Source organism: Misgurnus anguillicaudatus, chromosome 17 (genome assembly GCF_027580225.2).
Source record: "Misgurnus anguillicaudatus chromosome 17, ASM2758022v2, whole genome shotgun sequence".
NCBI lineage: Eukaryota > Metazoa > Chordata > Actinopteri > Cypriniformes > Cobitidae > Misgurnus > Misgurnus anguillicaudatus.
Window position 1 is genome coordinate 5,509,862 of NC_073353.2, and position 13,950 is coordinate 5,523,811.

The 13,950-nt window shown below is 35.7% G+C and overlaps 1 long non-coding RNA gene across 1 annotated transcript; it reads left to right on the forward strand.

The window, feature by feature from the left end:
• Positions 1-5,459: 5,459 nt before the first annotated feature.
• On the forward strand, positions 5,460-9,069 carry LOC129452586 (uncharacterized). The gene is made up of 4 exons (XR_012358166.1): positions 5,460-5,751; positions 5,902-6,207; positions 6,293-6,407; positions 9,038-9,069. It is a non-coding gene; the product is annotated as an uncharacterized lncRNA (long non-coding RNA).
• Positions 9,070-13,950: the final 4,881 nt, after the last annotated feature.

The following is a 13,950-nucleotide window of genomic DNA, read 5'->3' on the forward strand; positions in this document are numbered from 1 at the left end:
AACACATGCTGTTTAGTTCTGATCATGTTCATTCAAATTTCCTCTTGGTGATTGATGATCTTGCACTTGCTATGTTGGGAGGCATTGCAACATATCCTCTAGCTTTTGCTGCAGGTTGTTTGTGGTTGGGTCAAGTAGGGCAAGCTGGGGATATGTTCCAGACCCAACTTTTCTGTTTTAAGCACCACTTCCTCGCACGTAGGTAGAACATAAAGCTGTCTAGGTTGTTTGCTAAAAGTGCATGCTTGCAGGGGTAATTGATATCACGCGATGGTTTGTCTCGACGGATTTACTTAAATGTGTTGATCACAAGATTATGACAGACGTTACCCAGGTGACGAGCATTTCCTTTCTGTATCCTTTATAATGTGGAGGATGTCTAATAAACTTTGGTCTATGTTTGAACTGCATCTCGGTGTCAGTGTCTTTCATGGTCCCCTGATATATATCAGACTTCTCTGCTGCTCATCTCAGACCTCATCGAACTACCTCAGTGCAGAAATCTAAAGAAACTCTCATACCTCTAGACCTGCTTAAAATTAGATTCTAACAGTGGGTAAACTGCGTATACCGGCGTATCACATTAGATTTCAAACAAACAAGAAAAAACAGAGTTACAAGACCATAGCCTACTCTAGTTATCTTTTTCATACTGAGCGCTTCATTTTCGCGTTGCTCTTTCTCGTTATCTGTAAAGCTCATTCATGACTCCCATTTCGCGTATTCGCTATTATACTAGCATCTATGGGTTTCAAAAGCAGTAAACTCAGCGCGTCATATTCAGCACCAAGATGACTGACATATATATATATTAACGAATTAAATGCAGCACCAAACAATTCCGCACCAACAAATAGGCTGTAAAATTAAAAATGAAAACGACTGAACAAATCAAACGAACGCAAGCAAGCAAGCACGGAGGCCCCTGGGCTCAAGCCCAATCAAGCCCAATGGTAAGTCCGGCCATGCATATTGTAGTTGAATACTCTCGTTTATAATATGAAAATCACATAAATATATAATGTGATACTGCAAAGTTACCCTTCTTATTTTTATTTATTATATAGCCATATGGAGACAAACATTTGCAAATGTGCTGATTTGATCCATTCATGTACTGACCACCAAGCTAGAGATTTTAAACATCCTTAATCCACACTTACTATCAAATAGTCTATCTGCTTGATGGATCAATCCGACCGCATATGTACTCCAATAAACAGGCATTCGGCGGCGTGGCTTTTTACATCAAAATTTGCCATTTGGGGAGAGCCGTTCAATGATCCCCCTATATTTTTAAAAATCCTAAACATGGTTGGACCTGCCGAACAGGTTGAGCACTTTTATGTTGAGCAAAGAGGCTGCACAGTTTGACCAGCGGGAAGCGGCCACACATCAAGCCGCCAGACGGGGTTGCTATAACTCGCAATGTATAACTATTATCAGGCCGACACTTGCAGCCTCAAAACACTACCAGCCCACCGGAAAATGTCCCGACTCTCCCGATGGCCACTCCGCCACTGGGTACAACTATAACAACTAATCGATTAAAACTCAGATGTTCATTTTATTCTTAGATTTAATTTCAGATTCATTGTTTTGGGGGGGATTTTATAACTTTTTTGGACATGAATTCCTATATTGTTATACTGTACCTGCATGACCTATAAAAATACACACCAGAGGTTGTCTTATACTCTTGTTCAAGAGCCAGATTTTGATATTGTAAATATGATGTGGGCCAAACTTTTACCCCTACTTTTTGCTTTTATATATTTTGATATTTCGTTTTATATATGGAATAATTGACGACGGGCCATTATTCGAAAAGAATGCACACCCAAGGTGGTCATGCGGCACAATGTGGGTGTGCATTATTTTTAAATAAGTCAAAGGACTGGAGTCAATTATTCCACTTACATTGCTCTGTTGCCTATTTTAAGACATTTTAAGGTTAGGTGTGTGGTTTACAGCAAAATAATCAACACCCATGGAACATTTCTCAGACTTTATTTATCAGAATAAAGCATTTAACAGGCCAGTATAATATATATTAACATTTATGTTGTTTTTGTTACTTTTTGTTAGAGGTCATATATTAAAAAACGTGCATTTTCAAAAAAAGATGCACACTTCCTGTATCCAGTATTTTGCCTTATAATTACTGATATTTTAAAAACAATAGCAGTTTAACATTAGCTAATGTTAATAGTTCAACTATGAATATTGCACAAAAAAGTGCATGTGTAAGTAATCAGCACATGTATTTTTGTATAGCACTAACTGTAATGCAGAGCTCTTAAAATGCCCATCTTATGACTGCCTTTTTACAAGTTAAATAGGTGTATGAGTTCCATAAAGCATGTTTCAAAAGTTGTTTGCTCGAAATAGCTTTTAGGAAAAGATTGTTACCCATCTCTAGTAGCCTCTGTTTCAGTGCATTTCAAATTGTGCCGTTTTGAGGTGGTCATTACATATTTATGAGCTGCTGCTCCTTTGATCACACCCCACTACTAACGTCATGTGCGCTTGCTAAGTGGTACCGTGAGCAGTACAGACCATACTGTGTTAATATTTTTAAATATTATTATTAACGGTTTATGTTGCCAACAGACAAATCATGCAGAAAAGTATCACTAATAAGTACACTCCAGGAGAAGAAACTCATGACACACAATGACTCCAGAGTAAATTGTGATGTAGCAGTCTCAACAATACACTCGTTTTCCCTGGACAATACTAACATATTCCCGTTATAAAACATTTTCAAACGCATTATTTTCGCAAATGACAGAAATTTAGAACCGGCGGGGGATGTATACTGCTTGTGGGCCCGTGCTAATTGCTAGAAGCTAGCGGGAGGTCCGGACCGTATCTTGGGAAAGTGATAAGAGACTCGGGGGTATGTTAGCCTCGCCAGAAAAGCCTGGTCGGTAAGGCCCGGTCTTGGTTAAAGGAATATTCAATTTTCTTAAAAGAAAAATCCAGATAATTTACTCACCACCATGTCATCCAAAATGTTGATGTCTTTCTTTATTCAGTCGAGAAGAAATTATGATTTTATGAATTATGAAATTAGGATTTTTCTCATTTTAATGGACTTTAATAGACACCAACAGTTAACACTTAACTCAACACGTAACAGTTTTTTCAACAGAGTTTCAACTTCTCGTCTAGATCCGGTCCAGCGCGACCTAACGTAAATGCGTAGTGATGTAGGGAGGTCACGTGTTACATATATAAAACGCACATTTGCGGACCATTGTAAACAATAAACTGACACAAAGACATTAATTAGTATCAGTTGACATACAACAACGTAGGAACGGTCCTCTTCCAAGACACATGTAAACACTGGGGCCGAGTTTCGCGTTCGTCCTCTGTGACCTCTTGACGTCATGGCGTATTGCGTGGGATCACGCTGGCGCATTACGACCGGATTTGGACGGGAAGTTGTGCTTTAAAAGTGTATATTTGTTATTTTTATTGTCAGAAATGACAATCGTTTTGCTAGATAAGACCCTTATGCCTCGTTTGGGATTGTTTATAGTCCTTTGAAACTGTTACGTGTTAAGTGTTAATTGTTGGTGTAAAATGAGAAAAAGTCCTGCAATGTTTTCCTCAAAAAACATAATTTCTTCTCGACTGAACAAAGAAAGACATCAACATTTTGGTGAGTAAATTATCTAGATTTTTCTTTTAAGAAAATGGAATATTCCTTTAATTTGGCAAAACACTTTTAGTTTGGCAAAGCACTATTACTTAGTTCATGTAGAATTGTAAAAAAAAATTAGTTTCGAAACCACGCTGCAAACTATAGCCTGCAAAAAATATCTATATAGCCTACTGTCTACAAAAAATAATATTAACATTACAATACATTTAAAAAGTATAATTTACGGGATTAGCCGCAATGTATGGTCTCTGTTTTGAGATACAGATGCTCTAGCATCATAAATGTAGAATTTTGTGACAGAAGATGACAAAAATATAAACATGACTTCTTACCTTTTTTGTTGATATAACAATCGGAAATCGAATCCAGTATGTTTCAGATGTGTGAATAATCCATGAAAACCGTCTAGAATACATCCAATGACCATTTTTGTCCACAAATGCGTATAATCCATGAAAAATAGATATATAGTCTGTTGTTTACATCAGATTTCGCATGAACGTCTTGTAATAGAAAATAATATCGCCTACAATCTGAGGACTATTTACGTCGTAACAAACTGTATATGAGATTACACTTTAGGTTCCAATAAACATGCATTAAAACGTTGTTTTTAAAAGTAGGCGGGAGTATAATCCATAATATCCAAATAGCGCTGTTATTTCTGTGAAACATGATAACAGTACAGAGGATATCAACAAAGTGACTGCTCTCTAGTTACATGGTGGGTGGAGACCTGCGAGTGGGGTGGTGGGCGGGAAAATTCAAACGGAATGTGACGACAAGGCTAGTTGATTTTAAAACAGTGCAATCTAAGACTCGAGACAGAGGCCATTCAGAAACCTGTATCTCACTCAAAACAGCATGGATGGATTTTTTTCCAAGTTTGTATGCGTGTGGAAGCATCAGAGACACAAATGAACACCCCAAAACCTAGAAAAAGTGAGTTTTTTGTTTATAACTTTTGTTTAACTTTCATAAATTGTTACATTTCAAGTTTTCACAACATATAGCCAATCTTCTCCTAATGATTCAAATTGCACTATGTTATCTTTTTAAAATATTTTAAAGATACTGTATACAGGCTAAACTGGCTTTCCATTGTACACTACATTCAGACACGACTGTCGGAGTTCGCCACCTAGTGGCAGTTGTAATAAAATTTCAGTTTAATTCTAAATCCGTGAGAAGCTTATTCCAGCACAAGAGCCTTTAATCAATGAATATATTTATACTTAATAATTTTCTTATCAGTAATTAATAGTTTTTAAAGGATTCAAGTGTTGAAAACAAAAAAATATGAATAATTCACTTTGCACACAGTGTTTCAATCACAATTTTGGTCGACATGTGACATGCGGTGTAGTCGCACAAGTTTTTTTATGCATCCAAAGCTCAAATCAAATTGAATCTGATAATTACGTACCTACAGATGCTTGGTACCCCCTGCAGCCCTTTTCGACTCTCCTTCCAGTTTATTTGTTATGTACAGTGAAAAGGTAAAAGTAATCACGCTGATTTTAGAAGTTTCATCCACTTTAAATATCAGATTAAGTGTTTATTATTTTCATCACATGTTTTGTAGTTCGAGCCAATAAAAATGCTGATCAACCAATCAAAATAAGGCACACTGAAAAATCAAGTCTGAAGGGGTTAATGAAGAAATTCGATGCCAAATCAAAAACTCTTCTAAAAAGGTACGATATTATGGTGATTTTCAAAAAAAAAAAATAATTTTGTCTGTCCTGTTAGCTGTGCAGTATACTTGTGCATATATTGTGTTCATGAATCTGCCAAATGCAAGTAATCTCTGTGTTTCTGGTTTAAAGTTAAGCCCCCTCAAAAGTTCACCTGCCCCCTCAGTTATTTTTGTTTCATACTGAACATCACAGCGGCGTCTCATTGACATCAAACCACTTCCCCTGCCTTCAGATTCTCAGCAGAAGAGCTATAAGTTGCTCACAGGAGAGTAACGGGTTCATTTCTACATCATTATACTGGAATTATCTTAATGGAGATTTTTAAAAGCAGGATTCTTCACCCAAGTCTGTGTGTCTTTCTTACTTTATATGCAGGTACATTTTAATGCCAACATAATACAGTTTATTGCATTATTTAGTTATCTACATATTGTGTTGGTGACATTGTTACAAAATGAGTTTTTTACCTATAGTGCACTGTGCAGTTATTGAAAACATGACTGTGGTTTCGTGTCTTTTCATCAGTTTCCCAATCCAGCATGCAAAAGATTCAGCATCACATTTACAAAACGTTTGTGGGGAAAACAGTCACACTTTCCTGCAATAAAACTCTGCAAACAGATGATATCACATGGAAAATGAATAGCATCAATATTTTTAGTTATAGCTCATTCAGTAATAGAAGTATGAAAAACTTCAGCTCATACAGGATGTATATTGATCCAGCAATTCCAACGGAGCTAAAAATAAATCAAATACAAACATCTGATGCTGGAAACTATTCCTGTTACAGTTCTTCAACACCAATAAAATGGATATTAACAGTAACAGGTTATTACATCATTTCTGTATTTTTATCATTTTGTAGGTTGGCTTACTGAAAATAATATAGGTTTGTTTCACTTTTGACTCACAGAAAACAACAAATCTTTACAGTTATTTGAACCAGCACTGCTCTACATTATCGGCTCATGTGCTGGAGGTTGTCTGATCATCGGTCTGATCATTGCTCTGATCATCTGTATTCACAGGTGAGAGAGATCAATACATGAGGCACAGATGAGAATGCTGTTTATTGATGTTTATTGCTTCTTGGTTTCTCTGTTATGATTTAACAGTGACTATATCACAATCTAGGACTTCTTGAACTTTCTAGCCTTGAATCACATACTAGTTTTGTTTTCACACTTAGGCTAACAAAATTATTAACAAAAATTACAAACTATACTTAAAGCAATACACAAAAATTTCAATATTTCTGTGCGTGAGATATAACAACATTTAAAATACACATACATCACAATAAGTAAGGAATAATTGATGACAGGCTGTTGAATTATTAGAAAATAATGGTCACCCAAGGTAGTATTACAGCACGACGCGAAGCGGAGTTACACCGCGGCTGTGCATTATTTCAAATCATTGACAGGATTTATTCCTTTATCCCACAGTTACCATTGCTCTGGTGGTTATTTTAAGACATTTGACAGGTAAGGTGTGCGTTTAACAGAAAAATAATCAACACCAGTGAAACATTTCTCAACCAATCAGAATAAAGCATTCAACAGGCCCGTCGTATAGTCTTTACATAGCATTTGGAGCTGCTCATACTGGTTTAATTATATTTTTTATATACACTACTGGAAAAAGTTTTGAAAAACTTGTTGTTCCAAACAGATAAATTCTGCTATTAGAAAACTAAAATTTTACTTAATATATATATATATATTTAAATAGATGACTTGGACTTAACATTATAAAAAAAGCAGCCAATAAGAGCCCAGATTAAATGTGAACTGCTTTAATGTTTTTCATAATTCATCCTAAAGTGAAACTTCAAAAAGGCTTCTTGATAAAATGACATGGGTATGGTTTTGCAATTTCTAGGCAAAGCGTGAATGCACCCTTGGATAGTTTTAGTCATAACATAATTCCCACAGTTACATTTGTGTTATGCTATAGTTTGTAATATAAAGAACGAGTGAGTGTTTCAAAACTTTTGACTGGTAGTTTACGTCATATGAGTTAAAATGAACATATAATTTTATTAAACTTCAATTTATATATTATTTGTATGATCTTTTTATATTATTTTCAGTATTTCTGCCTAACACCAGTTACAGCTAAAAAATCGTGTGCTACAGGGCCGGAGTGGGACTCTGTGGAGCCCCTGGAGGTCTTAGACCGGCCCACTTTAGTTCACGACTGACTAATAAAATAATATCATTAAATCCTCAGTAGTATATACACTGTAAAATATTTCTGTAGAAATTACAGTATTACTGGGTATTACTGCCAACTAGCTGCCAGTAACTTACTGTAGATTTTACATTTATGATATTTACTGGCAACAGTTTGTTCAAAGTTAAATGAACATGAAACATTTTCAGTCTTTATCTTCTACAGTAAGTTACTGGCAACCAGCTGCTTGATAACAGTAAATTTTTTACAGTGATAAGTCTGCAGTAGTGCACTGTTCCTTGCAAATTCGTTGTATTTTTCAAATATATCATTTCCATTTTAGTGCAAATACAGTAGCCTAAACAATTATGATTTTGTCATAATCGTGCAGCCCTACCATAAGACATTTTAATATTATTCAAGTAAACTAAAGTGAAGACATGTGTTTTCCCCTATACATGTATTTCTATTTCTAAAAAATGTGGGTCTTGAGATTACCTGTTGGGTTGACAAAGTTTGGAAACCCCTGATATACAATACACAAGCAAGAATTATCAAGTATGCATTGGAAACATAAAATCTGTAGGCCTATCTAAATTTTTAAGTACTTAGATCATGTCTATTGCCAAATAATATAGGCTAAGGTGGGCCTACATTGTGTCAAAAAAAGAAAACGTCATATGGAACTTACTTTTCACCAATAAACTGGGGTGCGTTTCCCCCAGAGCATCGTTGCTAACTATAAGTTAGCAACATTGTTGGTTGCAATGCAATTTCCCATTGCAAACCAAGTAAGTTGCTAACAGGTTAGCAACAATGCTTTTGGGAATCACACTCTAGATGAGTTTTGCATCAAATAGATTTTTGTTCCTCTTGCAATATATGATGATGAATAATGAGTATCATAGACGATTCAATGTCTATGAATAGTCATAGAGGCTGTTTGTATCAAGACACGCTCAAGTTAATTTTAAATATGGACGCGCGGCAAGTGCACTCAAATATAGATGCGTCTGAAACAAAGCTCGTGGTCACAGGTGAGCGCTTTGAAAAGCTGAAGAAAGCGGCACGTCCTGCATTTTTCATACGCTTTAGATGTTAATAAACCCTAATGCAAGAATTCTTCCAATAAGTACTCGGGCGGGGACATCTCTCACCCGCAAATAAGCAAATGGGGCTGCTGTGAGTGCTGGCACCCTATGGACAACAACCTTTAACCCGCATGACAACATCGGCCCTTGTGGCCAAAAAAAACAGACCGGCTCACAGGGAATCTTCCCTGTCCTCCCTATGGCCAATCCGAGCCTGGTGTGCTAGTATATGTTTATCACATTTGTTTCCTGCCTTTATAATCTGTGCTAATGTATAAGACATGAAATGAATGTGATGAGTAGACGGGTAAAAAACTGAGCATCTCACTTCTATTAGTTTTGTTTTTATTTATCTTTAAACAAAACATGTGTGTGTGTTGTATTGACAGGAGAAGGACAAACAACAGGGATGGTGTTGACATAGTAAGTTTTCTGTTTTTGCATAAATAGTTTTTAATTATTTTATAATAAAAAAATCACATAGCAAAATTATACCAATTTATGGTCTGATTTATTATCTTATATTAGTCACAGGCACCAGTCGGAAGACAGCCAACCAAGAAAACCAATGACTGTATGGCAGGGGTTGAAGATGATGATGGCATATATGAAAATTACCAAGATATGTCGTAGTCAAGCAAGCTTTGATTAAATGTAAAGAAATTGGAAATGAATGCATACACAAGTACAGAGTACAGAGGCAAAACCGTCTAACATGTTTTCTTTTAAATTAAAGCCCTGTTTTCAGATTGTTTATGATGAAATAGAATGGTTTTGACTGAAATTTGGACATATGCGGCTGCCCCGAGAATTTTCGGGTGTTTGTTGTATCACCTCCCACCTCTACAATGGGTTTATAGGTGCACTGGAACAATCCTTCCTAAAATGCATTAAACTTTCGTTTACAAAGATGTGAAACTCAGCGAGTGGTCAGGGGTGTTCACTGATATGCTCACACAAAAATCGCTGCAAAAGATGCTTTCCAACAGCTGTTTTAGCATTCGTTGTTAACTTGTGGATCTATTTTCCAAACACCTCACACCCGTACATTCTTCTGTTGAGAGCTTGAATAATAGACACTCCAGCCCAGTTGGTGGCGATAATCTGTCTTTGCCAATTTCAAGAATACAAACAACGTTCCAGGTGGGGAGTAATACCGTACCTCACAGCACATCTAATACAAGTCAATAGAGTTGGATAAAAACTACGATAAAACCTGTTAGAAAGCATCTTTTGCAGCTATTTTTGTGTGAGCATATCAGTGAACACCCCCGACCACTCGGTGAGCCCCACGTCCCTGCAAACGAAAGTTCAATGCATTCCAGGAAGGACCGTTCCCGTGCACCCACAGAGCCATTATAGAGGTGGGAGGTGACAAAACAAACACCCGAAAACTCTCGGGCCAGCATTATGTCCAAATTTCAGTCAAAACCGTTCTATTTCATCATAACAATCTGAAAACAGGGCTTTAAGTGTAAAATACCCAACTTGTCCTTTAAAGCTATGGTCTAAGATTTCAAAGATTGTTCATTATTAATAAACTCGTTTAGATGCTGGTTATGGTTCTACAGTAAAATCCTAACAATATGAAGAGAAAAAAAAATTACCTACCTCACAAAACAGGCGAAAATTGAACGACCTAATTTTTCAAATGCTTGCAGAAAATGGCTTACCCAAACAAATTACTGGGTTGATCTTTATTACATTTTCTAGGTGGATAGAAGCATGAAAACATGGACAAAGTCTGATTTTCAAGCTATGATCCCTTTAAGACAATTGTTAGAGTTGTTTGTTCTTGTTGTGTTTGTGTTTTCTTCATTTTTAATATTTTTTTGTACATATTTTGGAATAATTTAGTAACTTTTATATAAATATGTGTATATGTATATATATATATATATATATATATATATATATATATATATATATATATATATATATATATATATATATATATATATATATATATATATATATATATATATAAATGGTTAACATGTTTATTTAACCATTACATTCTCTCTTTTTGCATTTGTAATTTTTTTGACCCCTTAGCATAGGCTATCTTGTATCAATTAAGTAACTTTAGATTTGATAAAAAGGGGGCAGTTCTTTTAAAATAACTATTTACATCAACTAAAACAAACCTGTTACAAATTGAAAATGCTAATTTTATTTCAAATGCTGTTTTTCTTAAGAATTATTCTCATGTCTGTTAATATAGTATAACATTACAGATTTTTGGCCAGAAGAATGGCTGTTAATATGGTGTTGGGCCAGGGTGGGCCAAGCCTCTGATTGCGTGGGCCAGGTCCAGTCTGCCCCCCCCCCGTTTATGGTCATATTATGTAATATGAAGTTGCATTTTTTTATTAAAATTGAAAGTGGAAATGTTTGTTTGTATCCATATAGCATGCTGGCTATTTTTTTATTCAACGCTTTTTAAATAAGTAATATGTAATTCTTCCTAATAGCTAATCATTATAATAATAATAATTTAGTAGATCTGTTGCTTCCTACCAATAGAGTTAATGTTACTCAATTTTTATAAGTAATTAGAAATATTAGGTTGACCATACCTATTTTGTTTGTCACAGGATGTCAATCAGAAGAACAAGAGTCTAGTTGCAAAGTTGGAATTGCTTTACTTTTTAGACAAAGCCGTTGTGTACATTAATGTTGGGGGTTTTGCCCCATTTTGAGATCGTCTTATTGACAGCCTATGAGATTGCTGATACACTGTCACAACCGCAACCTTCTTAAAACTGATGCCATGAATCCTGCATGAAATTTCCTGAATGAAATTCAGCTCTGAACAGAGTCCAAGACGCGTAATTACAAGTTCAGGTGCGTGCGAGAAGGGATCCACGCACGTTACAAGCTCTATCACGCAAAGCGAAGCCCACAAACCCTCTCATGCGAGGAAAAGCAAGTGCACATGTTAATGTGAGACTATGATTATAATTAAAATAACAATCGTCATGAAAGCCCGCTATCGGCAATATGACCGTCAGTCATCGATACACGATACTATATATATATATATATATATATATATATATATATATATATATATATATATATATATATATATATATATATATATATATATCGTCTATCGGCTGGTGTGTTGGTTTTATCTAGTACAAATCAGCAAGTTTCTGTTTTATAGGTGAAAAGTCGCCAACTGTGATACTGTTTAGCTTAAACATACAGTGATTGATGTGTGTGTCATCCTTTAAATGATCTCTTAAAGTAATTCACATTACTAATCAAAGTTAGCCCAGCGATAGGTTACATTAGACAATAAGCCTTGACAAAATTTCCAAAACCACCCAAATGTAATTCAGATGTTGTCTAGGAAATATAAAAAACCTGGTTAAAATCGCGAGAGTTAATTTACAAAAATAGCTTTCACAATCCCACAGAATCAGTGACTGTACATATTTGGACAGTTCCTAGCCTTCTTCTGCATCCATGTTTAAGAAACCTCCTAAAATGTGCTAGCTTATGCTTGTCAACATTGCGTCCGTGCCTCTTTTTGCCTCCAGCTAAGCCCCGCCTACCCGGAGACGTTGCAATGTTTACAAACGTTGAAGGGGTCTATTGGAAGGCCAAACAAAGTAGTTTGCCTTTCACAGCAAAAAACACAACGTCCACCACAAAAACTCCACGACATGGCGGCAGCAACAATACTACAGCATGATTGAAAGTTACACCCTCTATCTTTGCATGTACATTAGGGCGGTGTTATGCAAATGTTATTTTCAGTATGATGTCTAACTACATAGGCGTGTTTGAAAGAGTCGTTTTAGGTGGGCACGGATGAGGCTTCACTTTTAAAAAGAAGATCTCTTTCAGTTTGAAACTTAACTTTTTGCAACTTTACAGATCTGCTATATGCACAGACATCTCTTAAGTAAAAGCAAAGGAAAACATGAAATCGGGTCATATGACTCCTTTAAAATGCGACCTCAGAACGTGTCCTTGTATCTCTGGGCTGCTAAGGATAAAATGAATGGATCTTTAACAGCTGAGCCTGTCCTGAGATACATGTCGACTATAACGTCACAGTTGGTGTTATGTTGTGATTGGCCTGTTTTCCAGCGATCTTTTGCATGAACAAGGTTTACATAAGAATGAGAAAACAATCGTGTTTGAGCCTCATAATATGTCATTACCATGTACAGAACTCTTATTATTCATCTATGTCTAGATAAATACAGTTTTGCATTCTATGGCACCTTTAAAGGCAGGGTCCATAATCTCTGGAAGCCAATGCTGATATTTGAAATCACCTAAACAAGGCAACAATGTCGGTTAGTAGACACGCCCCTTACAGCTGATTGGCTACAAGTGTGTTTTGGTAGTCGGCCTGACTCCCTTTTCCAATTTTTTTTTTTTAGATATCGTGCACTCCGCCTTTAATTCATTTTCTTTGAGGACAGACACGGCTGGGCAAGGAAAAGTGTTATATTATTCAACGTATGCTTAAGATATGTTACTTGTTTTACTTAATTTATCGTTATGAAAAACTTTTAATTATTCATTTATTTGTGACCCTGGAAAAACAGTCACAAGGGTTTTTTTATTTGAAATTGAGATTTATACATCACCGGAATAAATAAATGGTTTGTTAGGATAAGGCAATATTTGGCTGAGATACAACTTTTTGAAAATCTGGAATCTGAGGGTGCAAAAAAATCAAGAATTTTATTATATATTATTATTGATAAATACATTTTTAAAATATATTTACAGTAGGAAATGTACAAAGTGTCTTCATAAAACATGATTTTAAAATAATATCCTAATGATTTTGGCATAAAACAAAAGCCCACACAATATATTTTTGGCTTTTGCTAAAAATATGTGCTACTTAAAGCAACACTATGTAGTTTTTTACTTTAAAATAATGTCTCTAAAATGATCTCAGTGATAGAACAACTCTTAACTGGACAAACGTTACTCCTGAGTCCTGCTGCAATTTGAGCAGCCTACTAGCAGCTTGAAGGATTTTGTGTATATTTCTTTCTGATTCCTTACAACTGTGACCTGATGTTATCAACTATCCAAATGGCCCATACAGTTACCCCCAGGTCATTATTAGGTCACATTCTCGTAGGTTCTCCGGGGGTGTGATTGTCACCTCAGAGATCAAAGTCTCCATGGGGTGCCATTGTATTGTTTGTGTAAGATTTATAAAGGTCTGCTCACACAGGCAGATCTTTGGGTTAAGAATGTAGAAGGTTGACAAAACAACATCGCTCCTGAAGAACTATGCTACATAAGAACCTTCATT